Raw genomic sequence first — 8,880 nt, forward strand, 5'->3', positions numbered from 1 at the left:
CAGCTCAGCTGTGTGTCCTCACTTCCCGGCTCTACTTAAACCTGGGGACGGTTTTGAACGAGGACAGAGTGGAGCTCCTGGTGACCTCCTAGCACATCAGCCTCTTTTCTACCAAGCAAGGGGCTTCCTGCCACCCGTTACCCACCCTGTAGACCCCTGTCGCTGCTCCACACGTGCTGACAGGGCCTTGGAGCCCAGCGGGGTCAGTGCATGCCTTGAAGACAGGAGGAGTCCACCACATGACCTCCTATTTCAACAAGCAGAGGCCAGCGGGCTTGGGCTCCAGCAGCCCCCAGGCACTAGGTGAAGCAAGCTTTCATCCAGATCTAGTCTGCTGCCCCGCTGGGAGAGGTGGTGTCTTCCTTCAGAGTGTTTCTAGTCGTCTGACACTTCCAGCTGTCTTGGCCCAGGGCCTGAACATGAGCACTGAGCATCACCAGCAGATGGAAGTTGTGCTGTGTGGGGACAGTGGAAGGTGACTGGTTGATGGCATAAGCCAGCTGGTGGGAAGAGGCCCTCATCTGCCACAGCGCTGGTGGCATCAGGGGGCTTCCTGCCTCGGAAGTCTTAGCACCCAGCTCGAAGCCGTCTGCCGCTGCCACCTGAGAATTACTGTCAGAATTACTGTCCCAGCTTCACCCACCTTGGGGCCTCCATATCCGCCATCACTGTCAAGGTGACTCCCAGGAAAGTCTGAGGCCTGGGGTTGAGAGCCCTCCCAACAGGAAGTGACTTGATGACATGAGCCTCGACCCTCTCCCTTCCCCACGGCCCCATCCAGACTGAACCCAGACCCCATTTGTCTGGTCTTTCCAAGTGTCCTTCACAGTCCCACCCACAGCTGTTCACCATCTTCCTACTTGGGTGGGTCTCTACAGCTCCCCAGTGAGGCAGGCAAGAATGATTCCCCTATCCTACAGATGTGAAAACGGAGGCAGGGCTGTTCTGAGACGAGACCTGCAGGGCCCAGACTTGAACCCTTGTGTCCACACGCCTGTGAATAACTGTCCAGTGAATGACTGTCCAGTGAATGATTCCGGAAGCCACAGTGGGGTGTCCATGCATCCACTCACTGATGTCAGTCTCTAGTCCCTTCTGAGTACGATTTTTCTGCTGGGATGGACAATGATAGGGGGCTGACCGCCTACCTGGGCGAGGAGAGCAGAGACAGAAGTGTGAGTGTGGTGGATGGGGGTCAGCCTGGTGGAGGGGGTGGGGCTGTGGATGGAGAGCTCTCAGGGCAGGGGAACAGCAGCTAGAGAGGAAGACCATAGGGGAGGCTGGAGACATCAGGGAAGAGGGCTTGATTTGTCCTAAGGGATGTGTTCTGCCTTCTTATTTCTCTGAATTTGGGGCCAGCTGGGGTACACAGTCCACTCTTTGGAAAAGCCTTTCCCAAGCCTGTTCCCGCACCTTGCAGACATCCCTTGCCCCAGCCTTTCCTGGCTCTTGGAACGGAAAGTTGGCCTAAGTTTCTGGCTGACCCAGCTCTGCTCCTGTGGTGGGTAGAGAGGGTCACTGGAGATGGGCTCCACCCAAGGAATCCCCACTGGGCTCCCAGGAGACACCCCGGGAGCCCCACCTGTTAGCAGCATGTGGTGGCCTTTCACCAAATGGCCACGCCTAGATCTTCCCCCAAGACGGCTGGGCAGCAACACCTCGAGCCCTCCATTTGTCGCTTCCCTGAAGAGCGGGGACCGAGGGCTGTTTTGTCCAGTCGCCTGTGACCGCAGAGTTGCAGGGCCTTCCCTGGTATAAGAAAGGCACTTTGGCTCCTCTCTGGGAAAAGGGCAATTTGGCTTTTCTAGGGGCAGAGATTCGTTCCTAATCACGACAGTGTATAACCTCCCTAACTCCTGCATGCCTTGGCTTTGGTCATCTCCACTTTGCAAGATAATGCCTGTTGTCTGCCTTATATTAATCAAACAGACTTAATTCCTTTGTCCTTTATTTAAACTTTTTGTTTTAACCAAATTCATTTGTTTATTAAGTTATTGGGTTTTTATTATGTGCCAAGCAGCATGTTTTGCTAAATTCAGTATAATTCATGAGGGAAATAAAAAGCTCAAGAAAGAGATCACTGTAATTCATAAAGCAGTTTCATTGCAAAATTTGCAAACCAAGTGATTTCAGATAAGCTTTTGTTAATAAAATACTTTAAATCTGATTTTTTTCATGTTGAAACTTTATTATTTCTTTTAAATGAAGCTAACATTTATTGATTTAACTCAGGCCTTGTTTTTGTTTTTTTTTTCTTTTTTCTTTTTTAACTGTTTGAAGTGTGGTTGACATATAGATAAGCACACAAGTCATAAACAGGCAGTTTGCTGAGTGTTCCCAAACCCATCATACCATGCCACCAGCATCCAGACAAAAAACAGAACATGTGAGCTCCCAGGAGCCCCCAGTGCCCTCCCCATCCCACCAAGGTAACCACGACCTTGACTTCCAATGGGCTTTAAGAAGGCATCACCCTCTTCCTTCTGTACAGGGTAGACCAGGACCCTTAAAAAGAAGGGGAGAGAAAGAGCAGAAAGGCGGCTTCCAGGATTCCTGTGCACTCTCGTGCCCTGGAGCTGGTTGGGGCCCCATGGACTCTGGGGCTTTTCCAGCCAGCTGAGCTCAGGAGTACCCAGGAGTCCCCTCTGGCAAGTGAATCTACAGAAAAACACTTGTCCATTGCTTTCCAAGAAAAAGCACTTTTTTCTTGTTTTTAAAAATTGTATGAGGTCTTCAGAATCACATGCCCAATTGGTGTGGACCAGAGAAAAGTAGCAAAGTTTCATTTTTTTAAAAGCTGGAACATTCAAGGAAGAGCCATCCAGCTGGCTTGCATTCCAGGACATTTTTTCAGCACCCTGCCTTCCGTCACCCTTCTCTGAAGGCAGGGCGCCCCTCGCCTGCCTGTCGTCCTGCCCTTGGTAATTGCAACCAGCTGTCCAGAGCGGAAATTCACACTTCCAGGTCCATGCAGGCTGCTCTCTGGGTGTCTATGAAGGCGGAAGTCCCCTGCCACCCCCAAGCCCATCTCCTCTCAGGTCAAGGAACTCCACCACCACCACCACCACCACCAGTTCTGGTTCCAGCTCTTCTGTGAACTCCCTTGGGCTTGTCCCTTTGCCTCTTGGAGTGTCAATATCCCCAGATGTAAAACAAGTGAGCCCCCACCCTGCTACTGGACTGGTCTTCTGTGAGACAGACCCATGGAAGTAAGATTGCTGCAAGATTTGGGAGGGATAGTTCTCCAGGCATCAGCTCCATGCCCACTCTTCCAGGAAGTCTCCCAGGAAGGCCCCTGTCCCTCAGCACATTGGCGTCTGGCAGCTAGTCCTGTGTACTCAGCAGGTCCTACATGCACTGCAGGGAGAGCACACCTGTGCACAAGGCGGTATGGCGTCTGTCCTGCTGGAGCTGTGACTTGGGTCTCTTACCTGGCTGCATCTCCCATTACTCCTTCTGGGTGAGTGTTATGTGAGTAGTAGGCCGGAGCTTGAGCTTGCAATTCTATTCATATATTTCTCTCAAGAAACCTGGTTCCAAGAACAGATGCGCTCAACCTGGCTGAAAATAGGAGCAAATTTTTCAGGAGCTACCAGTCCCAGGCAGCACTAGTGGTAAAGAACCCACATGCCAGTGCAGGAGATTAAGGAGACCTGGGTTTGACCCCTGGGTCCAGAAGATCCTCTGGAGGAGAACATGGCAACCCACTCTAGTATTCTTGCCTGGAGAATCCCATGGACAGAGAAAGAGGAGCCTGGAGGGCTACAGTGCATAGCTTTGCAAAGAGCTGGATATGACTGAAGCGACTTAGCATGTAAGCATCAGTCCAGTTCTGGCTCTTCCAGGTCTCACCAGGCTTCCTTGGACAAACTTCACCCCTCCCCCACTTCAGGGTGAGCGGTGGGGAGCTGACCTCTGAAAACTCGTCCAGCTCTGATCTTTGCTGATTCTTGGGATCTGTTTTTCTCGTCCAGAGAACAGGAGGCCAAGAGCAGAAAGAATAAACTGAGACTTCTTTAGAAAGTAAGCAGAAGTTTCTTAAAAGTTAGATCAATGTCTACCTTATGGTCCAGCAATTCCACTCCCAGGTATTTACTGAAGAGAGTGAACACATATGTCCACAAAAAGGCTTGTATAAGAACATCTATAGCAGCCTTATTCCTAATCACCCAAACAGGAAGCAGTTCAAGCGTCCAAGAGGTGACATGACAAACCAGTTGTGGAACATCCAGACGATGGAATATTACTCAGCAGATACTCAGACAATACCATTCTGGCTGTACAGGTGATGCAGCAGGATGTATGAATCCCACAGTCGTTACACTGAGTGAGAAAAGCCAGATGGAGCGTACATGCTGCATAAATTACATATAGAAAGTTCTAGAACAGGCAAAACTACTCTATGGGAGTAGCAATCAGAAAGTAGTGGTGAAGGGAAGCCCTGAGGGAACTTTCTGGGGCAATGGAACTCTTTTTTTTTTTTTTTAATATTAATATTTATTTGGCTGCCCCAGATCTTAGTTATGGCATGCAGGATCTGACCAGGGATGGAACCTGGGCCTCCTGTATTGGGAGCTCGGAGTCTAAGCCACTGGACCACCAGGGAAGTCCCCTGGAACTGTTTTATATCTTGTTTTGAGTGGTGGGTATATAGGTGTATACTACTGTCAAAACACTGACTAAACAATTAAGATTTTTACGTTTTAATGTACATAAATATTGCCTTAATTTAAAAATTAATTAAAACAGGAAAAGAAAAGAAGGAAAAGCAGCTAAAACCTTTAGGTCAGGCAGGGAGGCCGCAGGCTGGGAGTCCAGTTTGTCTTGTTAGAAGTTAACAGTTTGCAGGCTGGAGACACGAGGATCCTGGTAGGCCATTTTCACAGGCACAATGTCATCAAGTGAGACCAAGAGGGTGGGGGTGCAGGGGAAGCAGGGACGTGAGGAGCAGCTTAAAGTTTCATTAGCTACAGCCCAGGAGAAGGGCTCATCTGTCCTTGAATTGGACGCTCACTGAGCTCTCCCCATGCAGACACCATGGCAGGCACTGAAGGTACAGCAGTGACCAGAAGACGTGGTCCCTGCCCTCTGGGAGCTCTGTGAGAGAGAGACCTTGAGCTGCATGAATCATACCAACAAGTCCCTCAGCCCTGGACCGAGGACTGAGAAAGCACAGGGAACTCCCAGATCACCAGCCTCGAGTCCTCCCCCTGTTCAGGTCCAGAAGAGTCACTCAGGAACCCTGAGTTTAAAGCTGAGTTCTGAACGACTGCAAGATATTAACCAGATGCAGAGTACTGAAGAGGGCATCTTTCCCCAAAGCCAGAACTTAACGCAGGAACCACAGACCCCAGGGCCGAAGGGGCCAGGCGGGCAGCAGCACTGCTGGAGCAGAGCATTGGACAAAGCAGCGGCGACCGTTGCCGTGCGGCAGTTGTTACAGGCCTGGTGTCCCATCTTCCTATTTTTGTGTTTCAAGAAAACCTAGAAATCTGGAGTTTTTTCAATGTAAACTCAAATCAGTTTTCAACTCTTGTCACATTTTAAAATCACTTTTATAGATTTATCACTTCTATAAATCACTTCAGAGCAGCTGCAATCAAACTTCCAGCAGGATTTTTTTGGTAAAAAATTTGCAAACTGAGTTTAAAACTTATGTTGAAAAGCAAAAGAACCTAGAATATCCAAAAACAATCTTAGAAAAGAACAACAAAGTTGGAAGAATCTCACTACCTGATTTCCAGATTTAGTAGAAATCTACAGTCTCAGGACATTATGTTTCTGGCCAAAGGACAGATGTGTAGATCAGTGGAATAGAAGAGTGTCCAGAACTAGACTCACACAAATATGATCAACTGATTTTGGACAAAAGTTCAAACAGAATTCAATGAAGAAAGGATCATGTTTTCATTAAATGATATGACAGTGTGACAGATGGAGTCTTAGGTGGCCCCTCATGACTCCTGCCTTCTTGTGTTCACACCTTTGTGTAAACCCCTCCTCTTGAGTGTAGGTGGGACCTGTGACTTGCTTCTAACCAATGGAATATGGCAAAGTGATGGGATGTCATTCCCATGGCTACATCATGTTGTATGAGGTTCCATCTTGCTGCCCACTTGCTCCACAGACTCTCCCTGATGACTTGATGGAGTAGGCAGCTGTGTTTGGAAAACCTGCAAAGCAAGGAACTGCAGGAGAGAGACTTCTAGGAACTAGGTGGCCTCTAGGAGCTGAAAGTCACCAGCAAGATGAATTCCCCCAACAATTTGGATGAGCTTGGAAGCATATTCTTTCCAGTCAAGCCTCCAGATGAGAACATAGCCCAACGAGACCCTACGATGACCCAGCTAAGTTGAGCTCAGACTCCTGACCCGCAGAAACTGTGAGATAATAAATGTGTTTTGTTTTAAGCCTCTAAATTTGTGATAATTTATGATGCAACACAGAAAATCCATAAGCCAAAAAATAAAACCTCTGGACTTCCCTGGTGGTCCAGTGGTTAAAAATCTACCTGCCAATGCTGAAGACATGGGTTCCATCCCTGGTCTGGGAAGATCCAGTATGTCTGGGAATAGCTAAGCCCGTGACCATAACTACTGAGGCCACACGCTGCAACTGCTGAAGCTGTGTGCCTAGAACCTGTGCTCTGCAACAAGAGAAACCACCACAGTGAGAAGCTCTCACACAACAAAGAGTAGCCCCTGCTCCCCGCAACCAGAGAAAGCCCATGCAGCAACAATGATAAATGAATTTTTAAAAATAAAACCTCTACCTAAATCTCATATCATATACAAAAGTCAACTCTCGATGCAAAAGCATAAAACTTCCAGATAAAACAAACACTGAACACTGGCCAGACAGTGGACAAGGTAGGAGCCACGGGGCAGGACAGAGGCAGTGATGGAGGGAAGCGCAGTTGTGACCCACTAGGACTCAAGGTCCAGAGCTGCCCAGGTGTCACGTGAATAGCAGCAGCTTCAGCCCTGGGATCTCTCTGGGGGCATCTCTGGTCTCCTCTTGCTCCCAGCTGCCCAGTCCTACGGCTTTCTCTAATCTAGTCCAAATCTGATCGGTTTCGCTAACACCACCCCGACAGGTCAGAGTTCTTTGCCGCGTCGTAGGTGACTGACAACCTATGGATGCACAGTCCTGGCTCAGTGCCACCCTAGTTCTTTCAGTTTCCACTCCTGAGCTCAGCCAACCACTGCCACCTCCCAGTGGGGCCGCGGGAGGGACACTGGATGATGCAGATGCTGTGACTGTCTCATCAGAAAGACACATTTCTGTGCCTAAGTCCCTTTGTGCCATGGTTCTGAGGTTCCCTGGAGAGGGACACAGACCAGGGATCCCATGGTCCTCTGGTGCCCCCCCGTGCCCTTACTCCTGCTGCGCTGCAAGCTCAGGCGAGCTGCAGCTGCTGGAAGCCCCGCTGAAAAGGCTGGGAAGCGACCCAGAGACAGGTGTTAGAAGCTGGGGCGGGGGTGGTGCAGAAAGCTACCCCGGAAGGGCAGGGCCATCCCTTTCTAAGAAGATGCTCTGGGGAAATAGGCTGCCCTGAGTCACCACTGCCAGCCGGCTCCCAGGGGCCTCTGGGCGGAGTGAATTCAGCAGCACGTCTGTGTGCAAGAGCGATGCAGGGCCCAGGAGATGGGAGGACTCAAGTAACTGAAGAGAACCGGCTCATGAGCCAAGCAAGTGTCACCATTTGTGGAGGGAAGAGCAAGAGGGTCCTATGGAACCAAAGTTAGGTAGAGGGTGCTGGGCTCCCCATTTAAGAGGGGCTGAGTTTTACACTGCTTTGGGTAATCTACCCAGATCAGTCCCTGACACAGCCCCGCAACAAACACCCTCCTGTGTTTTTTCATTCATGGACAAACCCCCTAGGGTTCTCAGAACACTCTGCCTCCCTCTCTCCCAGGCTGGTGATTCAGTCAAGTCTGTATAAGCACAGCCTTGAAAGAACAGAATAGAAGGATTAGCTGGCTTCCTGATGGGCAGTGGGTGGCAGCAGGGTGGGGTGGGGACCATGACTCCTCCTCGAATGTCCAAAGGACACAAAAGCTGTCGCAACGATCACAAAAAGTAAATCTCAGTTTGTTTTTTCCTGTGGCCTTCATCAAGCTAGGAAAGGAGAAGAAAGAAAACGGGGACTATGCAGGAGAAGGGGTCACTGTGCTCTCCCTGGTCCTAAACAAGATGTCAGGCAGGCATCCAACCATTCGGAAGACCTTGGAGGTAAGAGATGGGGCAGAAACCTCTGAGGACAGATGGAGGCAAAGGCCTGTGACTCCCAGACCTCCTGCGATGCTGTTGTTGCTTGTCATGAGATGCAGGTTGCCATGGTGATAGGGGGATGCAAGGTCCAACCGAGGAGAGGAGACTGGGAAAAGGTCTCAAGGGAAGATGCTGGGGGAGGCTATTTTCTTGTTGTGTACCCCACAATGGTCTGAGGACTTTACCCGGCCTCCCCTTAGTGTTGACCAGGGGCCACTGGGTGCATGAACCATCCTGTGACAAGCGACAAGGGTGATCCAAAATATAAGGGACTCCATGGTGGGAGGCTTCCTGGAGGAGACACATGTGGGTTGGGCCAGGCTGTAACAGCCATGGGCTGTGGGAGCGTGCAGAGGGACAGAGCACTCCAGGGTGAGGGGGCACCAAGGCCCCTGCAGGAATCAGCAAGTTGTGTGCAGTGCCCTGGGAAGAGACCAAGGATCCTCAGCCATGAGGGGGAGCTGCCAAGTGGACCAGAGCCTGAAGTCCCTCAGCTCCAGTGGCCATCAGGGTCTGCCGTCTGCTGCCACCCACTGGTCCCCAGCCATCCTGGGGCACCTCCTCACTCACTGTCACCTGCCGGTGCCCAGGAGATTCCTGGGAGCA

This window comes from Bison bison, unplaced genomic scaffold (assembly GCF_000754665.1).
Source record: "Bison bison bison isolate TAMUID 2011002044 unplaced genomic scaffold, Bison_UMD1.0 scf7180017864192, whole genome shotgun sequence".
NCBI classification, from domain to species: Eukaryota; Metazoa; Chordata; class Mammalia; order Artiodactyla; family Bovidae; genus Bison; species Bison bison.